Source organism: Myotis nattereri, assembly GCF_964212035.1.
Source record: "Myotis nattereri genome assembly, chromosome: 5".
NCBI lineage: Eukaryota > Metazoa > Chordata > Mammalia > Chiroptera > Vespertilionidae > Myotis > Myotis nattereri.
In genome coordinates, this window is record NC_138080.1 from 25,633,534 (window position 1) to 25,652,804 (window position 19,271).

The following is a 19,271-nucleotide window of genomic DNA, read 5'->3' on the forward strand; positions in this document are numbered from 1 at the left end:
TGGAAGTTCATGTTTAATGGGGACAGGGTTTCAGTTTTGCAAGGTGAAGGCGCCCTGGAGATGGTGGTGGAGACAGTTCCACAACAATGGGACCCGCTTAACGCCACTGAACTGGCCACTAAAAGTGGTTAAAAAGGTAAGTTTCACATGTATTTTAACACAAAGCTTAGAGCGGGGATGGGAAATCATACAGTTATTTGAAGAAACTTTGGGAAAATCTCTTTCTAAACTTTCTTAACGGTGGCTCTAAAACTAGAAGATAAATTGTTGATAAATTCAACTACATAGAAATAAACTTCTCGTGGCCAAAATCAGTAACTAACTGGGGAAAATATTTACAACTCAGGCCACAGGGAAAAGCCTAACATGCTAATATGAAGAGTTCTCAGCAGTAAATAACGATGAACAACCAAAGGATATGATCACGTCACAGGAAGCAAAATGAAACCAGACCCCAAAATACAAATGGCCTTTAAACCTCTGAGAAGATGCTCAGCCGCACTCACAAAACAAATGCAAATGAACTACAGGGAGCGGCCCTGCCTGTGGCTCAGCTGGTTAGAGCATCATCTGGATACGCCAAGGTTGTGGATTCGATCCCGGTCAGGGCACATATGGGAAACAACCACTGGGTGCACAAATAAGTGTAACAACAAATCTCTCTCTCTCTCTCTCTTTCTCTCCCCTCCGTTCCTCTCTCTAAAAAACAGCAACAACACATAGAAGGAGCCACCATTTTTCAACTATCATGTTGGCGAAATCCAAAAGCTTGATAACAGTGTCAGTGGTTAGGGCTCTGGGACAACTGGCAGTCACATATACTGCTGGTGGGAGGGACCAATGGGCTGACTCCTATGGGGAAATGTCAATACTAACCAAAATGACACACGCGCGCACACACACACACACACACACACACACACACACTGTTCGGGGAATACACATAATCTATGGGGGAAAAAATTTGAAGCTCTATAAGAGTTTATTTGAGCCAAGCTGACAACATATACTGGGGAGCAAGACCTCAGATGCTCCTCATATAACATGAAGTTTACTACTTTTAACCGTCCAGTTCTGTGGCATTAGGTATAATCACATTCACACACCCACCTCCAGAACTTTTTTCATCTTGTAAATCTGAAACCCCGTCTCCTTGTTAAACACTAACGCCCAGTTCCCCTCCTTCAGCCCCTGGCACCCACACCTACTTCCTGTCCCTGTGAGTCTGGCTCCTCTAACCCTCCTATAAGTGGAGTCGTACAGTACTTGTCCTTCTGTGTCTGCCTCATTTCACTCAGCATCATGTCCTCCAGGTTCACCCATGTTGTAGCAGGGTCAGAGCTTCCTTCCTTGTTAAGGCTGAAAAATATTCTATTGTATGGATGTACTCATGTTTTGTTATCTGTTCACTGATCATCGATCGAGGGGCGCTAGGGTTATTTCCACCTCTTGGCTATTGTGAATAATGCTCCTGTGAACATGGGTGTGCAAGCACCTGCTCATGTCCCTGCTTTCAATGCTTTGGTTGTACCCCTCGGAGTGGAATTGCTGTGTTGTATGGTAATTGCATGCTTAACGTTTTGAGGAACCACCACACCGTTTTCCACAGCAGCTGCATCATTGTGCACTCCCACCAACAGTGCACAGCGTTTCAGATTCTCCGCACCCTTGCCGAGATGATAGCCCCCCTAATGGGTGTATGCGCTCCCATCTTTTGTTAAAAATATATTTTTATTGATTTCAGAAAGGAAGGGAAAGGGAGAGAGAGATAGAAACATCAATGATGAGAGAGAATCAGTGATTGGCAGCGTCCTGTACGGCCTCCACTGGGGATCCAGCCAGCATCCTGGGCATGTGCTGGAATCAAACTGCGACCTCACCCTAACCGGTCTGGCTCAGTGGATAGAGCGTCAGCCTGCAGACTCAAGGGTCCCGGGTTCGATTCTGGTCAAGGGCATGTACCTTGGTTGCGGGCACATCCCCAGTAGGAGGTGGGCAGGAGGCAGCTGATCGATGTTTCTAACTCTCTATCCCTCTCCCTTCCTCTCTGTAAAAATCAATAAAATATATTTAAAAAAACAAAAAATTGCAACCTCCTGGTTCATAGGTTGACGCTCAGCCACGGCTGCGCTCCCATCCTTTAACCCAGCAATCCCACTTTGGGGAACTTACTTTCAGCCTCTGCTGAAACTTGCTTTTGGTTGTTCATTCCATCTCCTGGCCGCCCTTCCATGTTGGTGCATGTGATCGCGCCCTCTTGTCAATTTCTGTAATATTCCACAGGAGGGTGGGCCTGGGATTAGCTGTTGTTTCTGATGGGGGGGGGGGATTTATAATCTGATAGAGCACCTGAACTAATCTGAAAAATAATCATTATTTTATTTATTTTTAATATATTTTTATTTATTTCAGAGAGGAAGGAAGAAGGAGAGAGAGAGAAAAACATCAATGATGAGAGAGAATCACTGATCGGCTGCCTCCTGCACGCCCCCCACTGGGGATTGAGCCCGCAATCCCGACATGTGCCCCTGACAGGAATCTAACCCAGGATCCTTCAGTCTGCAGGCGACGCTCTATCCACTGAACCAAACCAGCCAGGGCGTATTAACTTTAAATCCTAGAATACATATACTTATGGGAGCAGAGGCTTAAGTTTTCCTGAGTTTCATTTCTTAGGCCGGTGCACCTGCATAGTCCCTTTGATCCCAGGCAAAGTGATTGAGGAGGTGACTCAGCTGGGACAGTGTACAATGTACCCAGCAAGCAGAACCATCATGCATGGTCAGGCCGACCCCACCAGGAGTCAAGACATCCTCTCATCACCCGAGGACGACCAAGAACAGTAGCTGATTTCTGCGGACCTCCAGGGCTGCAGGTAGCTGCATTCCATTCCCAGCCTCACCCTCGCCCATCCCCCTTTATAATCCTGTCCCCTGCACCTTGCCATAAAACAGGTTTCGGATGCTTGTAAGCTCCCTGCCTTCCTGGTTGGCTGGCCTTCCAATAAACGCCTTGCATGACTCAACCCTGCCTTCGTTATTGGACACGGCGACAGGCAGCCCGAGCCCACCCGGGGCTTCCCGGGAACATTTCCTCACAGACATTTATATGGATTTCAATTTTTAGACAAATACGCCTTTTAGAGGGATACTCCAAGATATAGAGTATCAAAACCTTCCAAAAATTCAGCTTTCACTCTTAATTTGCTAAGCGCCACTAAAAGACTGGCGTTTGCGGCCCCTCAAACCACAGTTACAGAGAGTTGGCACAGTCATTTGGTCTCTGAAAACCCTTCTCCAAAATAATAGAGCTTTGGTGCTTGGGCCCAGAGTCCTCCATTAACTACGCTGGGGCTCGATCTCAGACTTGCAGCCTCTGGAACAGGGAGAAAGAACTTTCTGTTGTTTATAAACCATCTGGTCTGTGGTCTTTTGCTGCAGCAGCCCGAACGGGCTAAGACGTCTGCACATCCCACACATGAGCTCTGTATACACTGGCCGAGACAGGCATTGCTGAGGACAGTCTCGAGGTCGCCAGGCACACTCAGACACACGCTGACGACACGCGCCCTTCAGCGCTCTCGCCCGACAGTTCTCCGGGGCAGCGGCACCGTTTCCACTGCCACCAGCTGTAAGAAGTCCTGTTTCTTCTCCACCGCCTCCCCCACACTTGGTTTTGTCAGGCTTTTCCGTTTTTGCAGATCTGATGCCTGGGAAATGGCATTTGTGTTGGGGTCCCCTGCCTACCTTTCCAAGCGGCTTCAGGGCCGCGTGGGTGCTCAGGGGGACTGGCTGCAGAGCAAGGACAGTGTGGCTTCTGGTCTCCACCGAGCCAGTTCCATCGCCTCATCCGGAGACTCAGCCACAGCCTCTCAAATGCTGAAAGAATGCAAAGATCCATCCCTGAACCGGTTTTTAAAACGACAAACAAAAAACCCTAATCATCTAATTAGCATGTCTTGCTACATCCACTGATATTACCTGGATAGATTTTTTTGTTCCATTTAACTTTTGTACTGTTAAAATAAATAAATATTTTTAAAAGGCTCTAGTAAAAGTCTGGAAGAATATGTTAACTCAGGGGAATGGGATGACGGGGCCTAATTTCTGTATTGTTTTGATTTTATACAGCAAACATACTGCCTTGGAGCAAAAAAAAAAAAAAGAGAGAGTAAAAATAAACTTTATGAGATTGGTGTGGCTCAGAGGTTGAGCGATGACACATGAACCAGGAGGTCACGGTTTGATTCCCGTCAGGGCACATGTCCAGGTTGTGGGCTCGATCCGGGGAGAGGGGATGGGGGAGGGTGCTGGAAAGAGCTTATTGATATTTTGACCTCACATCAATCTCTCTCCCTTTCTCTCTCCCTTTCTCTCTCTAAAATCAATAACATTTTTTTTAAGTGTAAGTCCTCACCTAGTTAAAGCAAGAATAGAACTATTTCCTCCTGCCTCAGCCTACTTGATTTTAGAAATTTAGCCTAAATAGTCAGCCTGACTATACTGACTCATTTTATTTCTTCACTCTTTCCTCAAAAGTTATGTTTCTGTTAAAACAACTGCCCACAACTTTTTAATTCATAAACCTTTTGGTTTGCTGAGCATTTCATTTGTGCCAAGTACAGAAAGCTGAGGTCTATGAGGCTTCTACCTTCAGAGCACTCAGCATAATTTATACAGCACACGAGTGCTTTGTTGTAGATACATGGAAAAATGCTAAGGAACTTGCAGGGTAATTATTTGAGGGGCATATGGGAATGTTTTGACTTGCACTTAAAATTCACAAGGTGATTTTACACATTTTGTATCATATGTGCCTCATTTAACCATCAGAACCCAAGTGGGATATATTAGCCTCATTTTATAGAGGGAAGTAGAAAGAGAGGAAGTTGGCTCGGCCCATGGAGCAGGCCTGGAACCCAGGAGTGTCTGAGTCCAAGCCCAGGGCCCTCTGCCCAGCAGAGCAGCCATAACAGTGAGCTTTTGTCTTTCTCCACCTTAGTCATATACCCCTAAGAGGAGTTGGTGCGATCAGAAGTATATCCTGGCCCAGCCAGTGTAGCTTGGAGGTTGAGTGTCTACCTACGAACCAGAAGGTCACGTTTCGATTCCTGGTTGGGGCACATGCCCAGGTTGCAGGTTCAATCCCCAGTAGGGGGGAGTGCAAGAGGCAGCCAAGTAATGATTCTCTCTTATCATTGATGTTTCCATCTCTTTCTCCCTCTCCCTTCCTCTCTGAAATCAATTTAAAAAAATTGTTTAAACTTCATGAGACCTGGCCAGTGTGGCTCAGTTGATTGAGCATCATCCCACATGTACTGCCAAGACCGCTTACAGAGGACTGTGCATATATGTTCCTTAGCTAATCCTTTCGCCTGTATGCGTCCCCCCTACAACCCGTTCCTCTGGCGTTTGTCAGTCTGTCCCATGTATCCACGTGTATGGTAAATGGGAACATGGCCCCTTCCCATGTGCCAATGCCCCTCCCCCCATGGGAATAATAGTGAAAGCCATCTGTGAGGAACCATGAGACCTTAGGAACCCAGCCAGCAAGAAAGGCCAAAGAGAAACTGCTTCTAGATGTGAGCCTGGATTGTAAACAGCTCGTGTTTTGATCTCATGACATCCCCTCCCCCTGCACGCGCTGTTTTCCGTACTCTACAGAACCTTGTGCTGGGAAAGTCTGGGTGACAGAGAAACAATCGCACCGGCTGGCCGCAGCTGGTGCTGCCCAACTGCGGGTCGGCCGGTAAAGCTCACCGGTCCACTGCCACCTGTGCACACGTAAGTCCCAATAAACCTATGTCTTTCACAGCCAGTACTCCAGGTGTTTCTTAGAATCCAAAAACAATATGGTGGGAGGGATGGGGGAGGAGGGTGGGAGCAAGAGGACGAGAGGGAGAGAGGGAGCACGAGAGAGATGGTGGGAGAGACACATGGATTCATTGCCTCTGGAATATGCCTGACCTGGGCCTGTGATTGAACCTGCAACCCAGGTATGTGCTTTTGACCTGGAATCAAACCCAGGACCTATTGGTGGGCAGGCTGACGCTCTAACCACTGAGCAACCAGTCAGGACACGTGCATTGTGTGACTTTATTTTTATTGCATGTTATACAGTCTTTAATTAAGCACATAAAACTGTACTATCCTATATAATAAAGAGGTAATATACAAATTGACCATCATGCCCTCGCACAAGATGGCTGCCCCCATGTGGTCACAAGATGGCCACCACAAGATGGCGGGCAGGGGAGGGCAGTTGGTGGGGACCAGACCTGCAGGGGAAGGCAGTTAGGAGTAATCGGGCTGGCAGGGGAGCAGTTAGGCATTGATTTGGCTGGCAGGGGAGTGGTTAGGGGGTGATCAGGCTGGCAGGAAGGCAAGTGGTTAGGAGCCAGCAGTCTGAGATTGTGAGAGGGATGTCCACCTGCTGGTTTACAGGGATGTCCCTGGGATCAGGCCTAAACCAGCAGTTGGATATCCCCCGAGGGACCCCCAGATTGGAGAGAGTGCAGGCTGGGCTGAGGGACACCCCCCTCCAGTGCACAAATTTCATGCACCAGGCCTCTAGTTTAATATATTTCCCCATGAACTTCTTGTGAAGTTCAGATCACAGTGTATCATTGACAAATCTTTTGTCTTTCCTCCATGCCTTTTGCACAGGCCTTGAAAACAACATCATCATCCCACCTTCTCTTATCTCTGAAGTTGCCTGAGGCTGGGATGGGCCAGTGAGACTAAGGAGAGAGTTTCCACTTGGAATGTTTTCCATACGAATCCTTTCTTCTTCCGCTTTTTGTTCTTGTTCCTTCCTGGCTTGCCCGTCAGCTCTTTCTTTTTTAATTTTTTCTGGTTCTGAAAGAACCACTGCAGTGTCATCATCATCACTCTCCTCTTCAAAATCTTTATCTTCATCTTCCTCATCTGGGGGAGGATCGTCTGCCTCGAGGTTGGCAGCAGGAATCTGGTCTCGCCGAGGCTGCTTGGACACTGAAGAGGGGGTTGGGGGGTTGTGGGTTCTCGAGTTGGACGACCCGTTCTTTTCTCTCGCAGCAGCTCTCTCCCTTCTGATTCTCTTCCGCAGTCCCGGTCCCGAACCTGTTCAGGGGCCGCCTGCGTGTCTGTCTGTATTTTGTCTTTGTGAGGGGTAGGTCTCCGCTTGAATGCTGCTTTGGGAGCTGGCTCATGGCACCTTCTCCCGCCTCTCGCAGGTTCGAAAGCGGGCCCAGCTGCTGTTGTCAGCTTGTATGCTTGGCAGAGGTCCCTCCAATTCTCGCTTGTGTAACTTTACATGGTTAATTTGATGTTATGTTTCACCTCCATAACCATTAAAATAAGCAAAATAAAAAACGTACAGCCCTACCAAGGCCAGCTACCCTAGTCCCTTTTTCTTTATTTAAAGCGAATCACGTAATAAAAAGGATGAAGGGGACGGGGGAAGCCCTGGGACATCTCCGAGGGCCTCAGGGATCCTAGGGAAAGTTGGGGGGGGGTGCTCCTGGCTGCCTGCCCTGCTGCCGGCCGCACCGGCCCGGAGCGGCCCTCCTCACAGGCCTCCTGCCATAATAAGTGACTATTTGTAGCAGCCAGAGGTCCGCCTCAGGTGGAGGAAGGGGCGCGGCACCCTGGCAGCCGCCCCGGGGGGTCTCAAAAGGCCAAGCCCCAGGCGTGTCACAGGTTGGCAACACTTTCCCCATCTGTAGGTCGCGGTGAACCTGCGGCAGCGTGTGGGCTGCCTGCACTCAGGGGCTCCAGCTGGGGTTGCAAGAACACAGCCCCCGAGACAGGACTGATTCACCCATGGATGGAGGATGACGACGTCGTTAGGAGACAGGCTGGCAGGACGCCTGAGAGGGACCAGGCTTAGCCGGGACAGCTAGGCATGGGGTGCCTCTCCCCGCGATGCCCCACGAGGACGCAGCGCCCCCTGCAGGGAACACGCTGGAACCACGGAACAGGATTCCAATCAAACCTCTTAGCAGTGGTTCTCAGACACGCTGTGTACCAGCGTCACCTGGAGAGATTGAAAACCTGGCCACCTGGGACCCACCCCGGGACATTGACTCAAGTGGCCCAGATGGGGGCCTAGCTGCAGGCAGCCGTGGCGAGGTTGCAGGCTCAGCTCTACATCACCAGTAAAGCAAGTATCACAATAGAGCAGCGGTTCTCAACCTGGGCTGTGCATTAGAATCACCTGGGAATCCTTTTAAAATCCTGATTTCTGGGCCTCGTCCTCCGGAAATTCTGTTTCTTTGATATGGGGTGGAGGCCACAACATTAGTAACAAAGAAACAGAATTTCTGGAGGATGAGGCCCAGAAATCAGGATTTTAAAAAGATTCCCAGGTGATTCTAATGTGCAGCCAAGGTTGAGAACTGCTGCAATAGAGCGAGTTGTAATCTCTGCTGTTCAAGGGTCTTGCCTTCAATTTGTAAAAGATGCAACACCTGTGATGTGCAATAATAATAAAAAAAACCAGTGACGTGCAATAAAACCAGGTGTGCCCAACGTGCATTCTGAGCCGAGAGCTGATCTACAGGAGCTAAGGAGGATAAGGGACAAAGTCCGATGACGCAAACCGACAGAGCCAGGGTGTGGAATACTTCTCAAGATCACAGAACCCATTTCTGCAACAGGTCAGAAATAGGCGTGAATGTGTGTGTGTTGGGGGGGGGGTACTTCTCCAGATTAAAAGGGACTTAAAAGACCCAACAACACCCCCCCCCCCCCAAAAAAAGACACAACAACCAAATATAATGTGTGGGCTTTGGATTTAGAGTGAAACAAACGAACATGTAACTCGACAGTTTAAACTATCAGGGAAATGTGATCATGGGCTGGTATCAGATGGAACCAAAGCATAACGGTGAATTTGTTAGCTGTGCTAACCTCATGACCATCCTGTAAGACACACACTGAAATTACAGGGTGAACTGGTTGAAGCCTGGGATGGACTTTAAAATACTCCAGCAACAAAAATCCAGCTGATGCAAATGGGGCGAAATCCTCCCTGTCCCACTGGGTGCTGAGGGCATGGGGTTCAGACGCTCTCATCTGTTTGGAACTCTTTTCTACAAAGGAGTTTCAGGGTGTTGCTGGAAGCCCCAAACCTTGAACGTTCTGCTGGCTCTGCCTCTCCCCTCTCAACTGTGTCCCTGATAAGCGCAGGCTTACCTCCGTTTATTGTGCTTCATGTTGCAGTTTTTACAAATTGAGAGCAAGACCCTACACCTGTGGAAAGATTGCGACTAGCTTAATTGAGATACAGTGGGGCCTTGACTTATGAGTTTAATTCGTTCCGAGACCGAGCTCGTTAACTCAAATGACTCTATCAACTCAAAGCAAAAAATCGGCCGAGAGACAGCTGGTATCTCAAAAAACTCGTTAGTCGGGACACTCGAAAGTCAAGGCCCCACTGTTCTTGCTTTATTGCAGTGGTCTGGAACCGAAACCACAATATCTCTGAGCTATGCCTGTACCTGTCATGTGACCAAACCTGAAGGCGAGTGATAGGCTGAGAAGTAAAAAAAAAAAAAACAATGTCAGATGCCTGTTCACGCCTTCCCATCTGTGGCTCGGACATCAGTTTAGAAGGGCTTGTTGCCCTGGCCAGTGTGGCTCAGTTGGTTGGGCGTCGTCCCATGCACCAAAAGGTTGCTGGTTCGATTCCCAGTGCGGGGAGTGCAGGAGGCAGTTGATCAGCATTCCATTGTCACATGGATGTTTCTCTCTCTCCCTACTCCCCTTCTTCCTCTCCCCCTCTCCCTTCCTCTCTCTAAAATCAATTTTTCGAAAATGTCCTTGGTGAAGATTAAAAAAAAAGAAGGCCCTAGCCGGGTTGGCTCAGTGGATAGAGCGTAGGCCTGTGGACTGAAGAGTCCCAGATTCAATTCCAACCAAGACCACATGCCCCAGTTGTGGGCTCGATCCCCAGTGGGGGACGTGCAGGAGGCAGCCAATCAAAGATTCTCTCTCATCATTGATGCTTCTATCTCTCCCTCTCCCTCTTCCTTCCTCTCTGAAATCAATAAAAATATATTTTTTAAAAAAAGAAGGAGCCCTGACCAGTTTGGCTCAGTGGATAGAGCGTCCGGCCTGAGGACTCAAGGGTCCCAGGTTCGATTCCGGTCAAGGGCATGTACCTTGGTTGCGGGCACATCCCCAGTGGGGGGTGTGCTGGAGGCAGCTGATCGATGTTTCTCTCTCATCGATGTTTCTAACTCTCTGTCCCTCTCCCTTCCTCTCTGTAAAAAATCAATAAAATATATTTTAAAAAATAAAATACTGCTGTTTTTTTAAAAAAAAAGAAGAAGAAGAAGGGCTCGTGGTGTCAGGGTCGAGCAAATCTGGAAAAGCCTACTGGGCACACGTGGGTGATTACGGCTAAAGATGCTCAAGGCCAGGCCTAAGAACAGCGCTGGAGGTGCCACAGGCCAGCACCTAAGGAGGCACTCCATCTCTGAGACGGACCCTGCGCTTGCTGGACCCCAAGAGGGATGTCTCCTTAAAACCTGTGCTGAGGGACCCCACTTGCCTTACCCTGGTCCAGGGCCTAATGCACTGAGTGCTCAATCCAACTTCCAGAAAACTAGGGAACTGGACAAGCTCCCAGGGCTAACCAGGCGACCCTGGGAAGGAGACGGGCGTCTCATCAGGAGGCCTCGGCTTCCTAAGCTAACGAGGCAGGTGCACGTTCTGGGGATGGAACTCCCTAGAGCCCCACAGCCCTGACTTCGGCCACAGCCTACCACCTCTAACGAGCAGTAAGCGCGAAAGTGTGCAGACTGCACCACCTCCTGCTGCTCCTCAGAACAAAAGCAAACTGGCCAGCAGTCTGGGTAAGGCCAGTCTCGGAACCGAGCCTCGGGTGCCCTCTGCTGGCCTCTCTGATCACAACAGCTGGCACGGAGGCCACGCTGGGCAGGCCTGAAAATGGAAATGATCAGACTAAATTTTTTTTTAAATATATTTTATTGATTTTTTTACAGAGAGAAAGGGAGAGGGATAGAGAGCTAGAAACATCGATCAGCTGCCTCTTGCACAGCCCCTACTGGGGATGTGCCTGCAACCAAGGTACATGCCCTTGACCGGAATCGAACCCGGGACCCTTGAGTCCGCAGGCCGACGCTCTATCCACTGAGCCAAACCGGCCAGGGCAGACTACATTTTAAGAGGAAGCGAGAACTGGAAAAATGTTCATATTAGATTCAAGTGTCTTTTGGCTCTGAGAGATGCGCACACCCAGGCACCAGGCTGTGTGGGTCCTGGGCTCAGAGCCTCAGAGCCTTGATCGTCCCCACACAGCCACGCCGTGGGCTGGGGAAGCTTTCACGAGGTTTGGTTTTTCCCTAACAGTCCTGAGCAGCATCGCTCCCATGTGCAGATGAGGAAGTGGAGGCAGGGAGATGTCCCAGGTCAGTCACAGAGCTAGTGTGAAAGTTGGGGTTCAAACCCCACGTTTTAAGAAGCATTCAGTACAGCACTATTAACTGTGCCCACCAAGCTGTCCGTTACGTCCCCAGGACTTTTTATAACTTGAAGTTTGTACCTTTTGACTCCCTTGACCCATTTCACCAACCCCACCTCAGGCCCCCACCCTCTGGCAGCAACCAATTTGACCTATGAGCTCCTTTGCTTTCTTTTTTAGATTCCACATATGAGATCGTAGGGTGCTTGTCTTTGTCAGGCTTATGTCACTCAGCTTAGTACCCTCACGGTCCATCCATGTTGTTGCAAATGGCAAGCTTTTCTTCCTCCCCTAACCCCCTCGCCAGTGTTCCCAAGGGGTTGATTTGGGCCGACCAGGGCACAGGGAGGCCCGTGGGCACCTAAAAGATGCTGGGCTTCTTGGTGGTGAGGCCTGGCACGCGCTGGGGAAGGACCAGGTGAGGCAGTGGGGACTTGACCTTCCAGGAGTGGGCAAACTTTTTGACTCGAGGGCCACAATGGGTTCTTAAACTGGACCGGAGGGCTGGAACAAAAGCATGGATGGAGTGTTTGTGTGAATTAATATAAATTCAAAGTAAACATCATTACATAAAAGGGTACGGTCTTTTTTTTCAATAGTTTTATTCATTTCAAACGGGCCGGATCCGGCCCGCGGGCCGTAGTTTGCCCACGGCTGCCTTAGAGTCACGGAATTGGTTGACCGCTGGTGGGCGACGCTTGCTGGCTGCGATCTCCTCCACCTTCATGACCTGGAGTGAGTGGGCAGGGGGGTCGTGCGGGAAGGGGGTGTCTCCGTAGCACCGGGTGGTGGCACCCCCGTGGCCAGGTCCCGGTACTCCCAGTACATGTTGTGGGTGCCACTGCGCATGGTAGCGTAGCCAGATGACTGTTTTGCCCGAAGGGGGCGTTTTTCAAACACCTGCCCACAGCAGACGATTTCCCCTGAAGATTTCTTCATTTTCTTCCGTTGAGACACCAAGTACCAGAAGCAAGACTTGGCAATGCTGTGGTTAGGCACAAAGGCACACGTGTGGTGGAGGGGCGGTGAGCGGCGCTTGGTGGCGGGCAGGCGGCACCCCCCACCCTGTGCTCCAGCAGCGTGCCCGCCGCCGCCCACAAAAGAAAGATTTCCTTCTTTTTATGGCCAGATATTCCATGGCATGTATATACATTTTCTTCACCCATTCATTTATCGACGGATAGATATCTAGGTTGTTTCCATATCTTGGCTCTTGTAAATAAGGCTGCAATGAACACGAGGGTGCAAATATCTTTACAAGCCAGTGTTTACTTCAGATACACATCCAGAGGTGGAGTTGCTGGGCCATATGGTAGTTCTATTTTTAATAATTTTAAGGACACTCCATACTGTTTTCTATAGTTGCTGCACCAACTTGCATCCCCACCGACATGTGTTACTTCTAGTCTTTTTGGCAACAGCCATTCTGACAGGTGGGAGTTGCTATCTCATTGTGATTTTGATTTGCGTTTCCCTGATGATTAGTGATGTTGGGCACACTTTTATGCACCTGTTGGCCAACTGTATGTCTTCTTTGGAAAAGTGTCTCTCCAGATCCTCTACCCATTTTTTATTTTTATTATTATTTTTTATTGTTTATAAATATTACATATATCTCTTTTTTTCCCCTGATTGACCCCCCCTACCCATTTTTAATTGGATTTTTGCCATGGATTGAATGAGTTATCTATATATTTTTAACATTAACCCCTCATGAGATATATAATTGCAAATATTTCCTCCCATTCATCAGGTTGCCTTTTCATTTTGTCAGTGGCTTCCTTTGCTGTACAGCTTTTATTTTGATGTAACCCCTTGTTTGTATTTCTTTTGTTGCCCTTGTTTTCCATGTCAAACCCAAAAAATCATCAGCAAGACCGATGGTAAGTGCTTACTGCCTGTTTTCTTCTAGGAGTTTTCTGAATTCAGGTCTTACATTTAAGTCTTTAATCCATTTTGAGTTGATTTTTGTGTATGGTGTAAGATAGTGGTCTGGTTTCATTCTTTAAAAAAAAAAAGACTTTTTAAATTGATTTTAGAGAGAGAGAAAGGGAGAGGAAGAGAGAAACATCGATGTGAAAGTGATACATCAATTAGCTGCCTCCACCACACCCTTTACCCGGGATCAAACCCGAGCATGTGCCCTGAGTGGGAATTGAACCTGCAACCTCTCAGTGCATGGGACAATGCCCAGCCGAGCCACACCAGCCAGCGCCAGTTTAATCCTTTTGCATGTGGCTGTTCAGTCTCCCAACACCATTTACTGACTGTCTTTTACCTGTTGTATTATTTTTGGCTCCTTTGCTGTAAATTTAATTGATCATACACTAGTACCAGTATGTGTGGGGCTATTTCTGGTCTCTCTTCTGTTCCATTGATCTACATGTCTGTTTTTGTGCCAATATCATACTACGTATTTTGATTACAATAGCCTGTAACCAGGGCACGTGGTGCCTCCAGCTTTGTCCTTTTAAGATTACTTTGGCTATTCGAGGTCTTTTGTGGTTCCATACAAATGTTATGATTGTTTTATTTACGTGGGAAATGTCATTGGGATTTGAATAGGGGTTGCATTGGACCTGTAGGTTGTTTTGCGTAGTATGGACATTTTAACAACATTAACTCTTCCGATCCAGGAGCACAAACATCTTTCCATTTATTTGTGTCTTCTTCAATTTCTTTCAGCAGTATCTTGTAGTTTTTAATGTACAGGCATTTCACCTCCTTGGTTAGATTCATTCCTACGTATTGTCCTCTTTTTTTTTTTTTAAATATATTTTATTGATTTTTTACAGAGAGGAAGGGAGAGGGACAGAGAGCCGGAAACATCGATGAGAGAGAAACATCGATCAGCTGCCTCCTGCACGCCTCCCACTGGGGATGTGCCCGCAACCAAGGCACACGCCCCTGACCGGAATCGAACCTGGGACCTTTCAGTCCGCAGGCCGACGCTCTATCCACTGAGCCAAACCAGTCAGGGCTTGTCCTCTTTTTTAAAAATATATTTTTATTGATTTCAGAGAGGAAGGGAGCGAGAGATAGAAACACCAATGATGAGAATCATTAATCGGCTGCCTCCTACATGCCCCCATTGGGGCATCGAGCTTGGCACCCTGGCATGTGCCCTGACCAGGAATCAAACAGGGACCTCCTGGTTCATAGGTCAACGTTCAACCACTGAGCCACGCCAGCTGGGCCCTGTGTATTTTTCTTGATGCAATTTTAAATGGACTTGTTTTCTTAATTTCTCTTTCTGATAGTTTGTTAATAACTATCAGAAAGTTTATGGAAACACAAGAGATTTTTGTATGCCGATTTTGTATCCTGCAAATATACCGAATTCATTTATTAGTTTTAACAGTTTTTTGTTTTGGTGGAGTATTCAGGGTTTTCTATATATACTAGGGTCCCGTGCACAAATTCATGCACCTTGAAAGGAACTGTGGGCCGTGAGGCTGCGGTAGGCACAGGGGCGGGTCTCGGCCCATCATCTGCACTCCCCACCTGGCCCCTCCCACCGTGGCCCCCAGTCCTGGCTGCGGGCAGCCCTGCTCCTGCCACAGCTCCCGTGTGCTGACAGCGCACGTACTGCTGAAGGTAGCGTGATGGGGCCAGCAGCAGCAGTGGGTACGAGTGGGGCTGGTGCTGTCAGCAGGTGTGAGCAGGGGGAGGTGGAGAAGCCCTCAGGGGCAATCAGAGCCGGCAGCCGCTGCTTGCACCCACTGATGGCACCGAGTGATCGGGACCGGCACTGAGCACCAGCAGCGGGTGTGAGCAGCAGCTCAGACGCTGGCTGTGGGTGCGAGTGGTAGCTCCAGTGCCAGCAGCGGGTGCGAGTGGGGCTGGTGCCGGCAGCAGGTGCGAGCGCTGGGTGGGACCACGGCGTCCATGAGCAAAGAATTTTCAGTAACCACCAGAGGCTCGCCCTGATGACAGCGACTGGTGCCCCACCTTGGTCCCCCGCTCACCTGCTCCACCATCCTGCCATGATGATGTCCGCCATGTTCCACACGCACCCCCTGGTGGTCAGCACACGTCATAGCGACCGGTTGTTCAGTTGTTCTGCCATTCGATTTGTTGGCATATTAGCCTTTTATTACATAGGATAGGATAATATCATGTCATCTGCAAATATAGTCATGTACTACATAACAATATTTCAGTCAACAGTGGACCACATATACCACAGTGGTCCCTTTATAATAGAGCTGAAAAATTCTTACTGCCTGATGGCAGCCATTGTAAGGCAGTGCAACACAGTACTCTGTTTGTGGGGATGATGTAAACCAACCTGTGTTGCCAGTCATATGAAAGTAAAGCACATGCTTTTACAGTATAGAACGTAACCTATAGTACAGTAGAAAAGTATAGCACATAGTTATATACAGTACATAATACTTGATAATAAATTACTATGTTACTGATTCTTGTACTCTTTCTAACTATAAAAGAAAAAGGTTTTTAAAAATCCTACTGATTTCACCGAAACCGGTTTGGCTCAGTGGATAGAGCGTTGGCCTGCAGACTGAAAGGTCCCAGGTTTAATTCCGGTCAAGGGCATGTACCTTGGTTTCGGGCACATCCTCAGTGCGGAGTGTGCAGGAGGCAGCTGGTCTATGTTTCTCTCTCATCGATGTTTCTAACTCTCTATCTCTCTCCTTTCCTCTCTGTAAAAATGCAATAAAATATATTTTTAAAAAAATCCTACTGATTTCGTGAGAGAGAAACATCGATGTGAGAAACATCAGTCAGTTTCCTCCAGCACATGCTCTGACTAACTGGGACTTGAACTTGAAACCTTTTTGGTACATGGGACAGAACTCCAACAGAGCCACTCGGCTGGGAGGAAAATTTGCTGTAAAACAATATGCTGTGTTATGCCGACAGCAGCCTCATTTGATTGCATAACTTTTTAAATTTAATCTTGTGTTGTTTTATAGATTTAGTGTAGCCTAAGTGTACAGCGTTTATTGTCTCCAGTACTGTGATTTCTAGGCCCTTTATATTCACTCACCACTTACTCACTGAGTCAGCCAGAGCAACTTCCATTCTTAAAAGCTCCATTCATGGCAAGTGCCCTATACAGATGTACCAATTTTTATCTTTTATGCCATATCCTCCTATATAATAAAAGGGTAATATGTTAAGTGTCCAACCAGTCGACTGCTCGACCAGTCGCTATGATGTGCACTGACCACCGGGGGGGCAGACGCTCCGAGTGTTTGCTGGGATCTGGCCGATCAGGACTGGGAGAGAGGGCCAGACATGCCCTGGAGCCCTCCTACAGTCTCTCCCCCCGGACTGGGCGAGATAGCCCCGATAACCACCCAGGCCAAGGGACCCTACCTGTGCATGAATTCATGTACTGGGCCTCTAGTTTTTACATATTTCTGTTTAGATTTGTTTAGATACACAAATACTATTGTTACAGTTCCTACAGTATTCAGTACAGTAGCCTAAGAACAGTAATAGCCTAGGAGTGCAGGAGGCTATACCACCTAGGTTTGTGTAAGCACACTCCATGATGTTTGCACAAGGACAAAATCCCTCAACAACACGTTTCTCAGGAAGTATCCCTGTCATTAAATGGCACATGACTATACTGACAGTTTTACTTTTTATGATTTGGATGCCTTTTTCTTTTCTATTTTTTAAAAAAACATATTTTATTGATTTTTTTACAGAGAGGAAGGGAGAGGGATAGAGAGTTAGAAACATTGATGAGAGAAACATTGATCAGCTGCCTCCTGCACACCTCCTACTGGGGATGTGCCCACAACCAAGGTACATGCCCTTGACCAGAATCGAACCCGGGACCCTTCAATCCGCAGGCCGACACACCATCCACTGAGCCAAACTGGTTAGTTGGATACCTTTTTCTTTTCTTGCCTTATGGCTACAGCCCAGGTAGTGATAAAGCTAATAAATGTGAAAGCTGAGATTGAAACCCTGACTGAAAGCCCACTTCTCTCCCAGGTCCTACCGCCCTTATGGAACTGGAGACAGTGTGTGGACTTCGCTGTTTATGGCTCTGGGCAGGGCAAGACCAGAGGCCTCTTCCCTGGGCTGCTAGTATGGGGAGTCAATCTTGGTCCTCTTCCACTCCCCACCAGGGCATACTAGTTCACCCACACTGGGCATGTGCAGTATCTCAATTAAGTCTTTTTAAAAATTTTTCATTGAACATATTACGTATTTTCCCCATTGACCCCTCTATGCCCTATTCCCCCGGTAATTTTTATTTTTTATTGAACTTATTGGGGTGACATCCTATATAATAAAAGGGCAATATACAAATAGACCGAATGGCAGAACTGAACAACCAATCAAAGTGTAATATGTTAATGATATGCTAAGGCTGCTCAACCGCTCACTATGACATGTACTGACCACCAGGGGGCAGACAGTCAACTGGTCAACCAGTCGCTATGATGAGCACTGACCACCAGGGGGCAGATGCTCCAACCGGTAGGTTAGCTTGCTGCTGGGGTTCGGCCAATTGGGACTGAGCGAGATGGGCCGGGCATGCTCTGGAGGCCTCCCACGGTCCCTCCCCGGCCCAATCATGCACTGGTGGGTCCCTCAGCCTGGCCTGCACCCTCTCACAACCTAGGACCCCTCAGGGGATATTGGAGAGCCGTTTTCAGCCTGATCCCACAGGCCACTCCCCTGGGGAGGGTGCCAGATGCAGGACTCATGGCCGGCGCGAGCTTCTCCTGATTGGGTGCGAGCCCATGGCAGGCACAGTGGGGCCGGGATCAGAGGGAGGAGCAGGTAGGAGCTGCAGGCGCGTTTGACTGCAGGTTTCAGCCCAATCCCTGCAGGCCACCTAGAAGGACCCCACCTGTGCACAAATTTGTGCACCAGGCCTCTGGTTTGTTAATAAAAGTCAAACCTTGGTTCTCAAAAGTCTCTCATCTCAAAGAGTTTGCGTCTCAACCTGACAACCCTTTCATGCTGATAGGTGTATGATCAGTGATGCGTCCCTTAAGTAACAAAGGAGAGAATGCATATGAGTGTTTACTGCTGTTAACATGTCAGGAAATTGTGCTGTGATTATTTTCATGTTTTTTTGCTCATTATCATTAAATTTTCATTTTTTAATGTACATTTCTTTTGTTAAATTTTCATTTATATTTCATGTCCTTTTTTAAAAAAAAATATTTTTAATGATTTCAGAGAGGTAGGGAGAGGGAGATGGAAACATCATTGATAATAGAGAATCACTGAACGGCTGCCTCCTGCACACCCCACACAGGATCAAGCCCAAAACCTGGGCATGTGCCTTTGATTGGAATTGAACCTGGGACCTTTCAGTCCACAGGCCGACGCTCTATCCACTGAGCCAAGCCAGTCAGGGCTTGTCCTCTTTTTTAAAAATATATTTTTATTGATTTTAGAGAGGAAGGGGGAGCGAGAGTTAGAAACATCAATGGTGAGAGAATCATTGATTGGCTGCCTCCTGCATGCTCCCCACTGGGAACCGAGTCCACAACCTGGGCATGTGCCCTTGACAGGAATTGAACCCGGGACCCTTCAGTCTGCAGGCTGCTCTACCCACTGAGCCAAACCAGCTAGGGCTTGTCCCTTTTTTTTTTTTTAAATATATATTTTATTGATTTTTTACAGAGAGGAAGGGAGAGAGATAGAGAGTTAGAAACATCGATGGGAGAGAAACATCGATCAGCTGCCTCCTGCACATCACCCACTGGGGATGTGCCCGCAACCCAGGTACATGCCCCTGACCGGAATCGAACCTGGGACCTTTCAGTCCGCAGGCTGACGCTCTATCCACTGAGCCA

At 48.2% G+C, this 19,271-nt stretch overlaps 1 pseudogene across 1 annotated transcript in view; it reads right to left on the bottom strand.

Annotated features, from left to right (window-relative positions):
• The window catches only part of LOC308520168 (spliceosome-associated protein CWC15 homolog), a 31,955-nt pseudogene extending 19,061 nt beyond the window's left edge, over positions 1–12,894 (bottom strand). Inside the window, exons 1-4 of the transcript in view lie at positions 12,857–12,894; positions 12,265–12,454; positions 12,139–12,199; positions 6,563–7,252 (exon numbers count right to left, since the gene is read on the bottom strand). The product of the transcript in view is annotated as a spliceosome-associated protein CWC15 homolog (transcript). The remainder of the gene's footprint in view (positions 1–6,562; positions 7,253–12,138; positions 12,200–12,264; positions 12,455–12,856) is intronic.
• Positions 12,895–19,271: the final 6,377 nt, after the last annotated feature.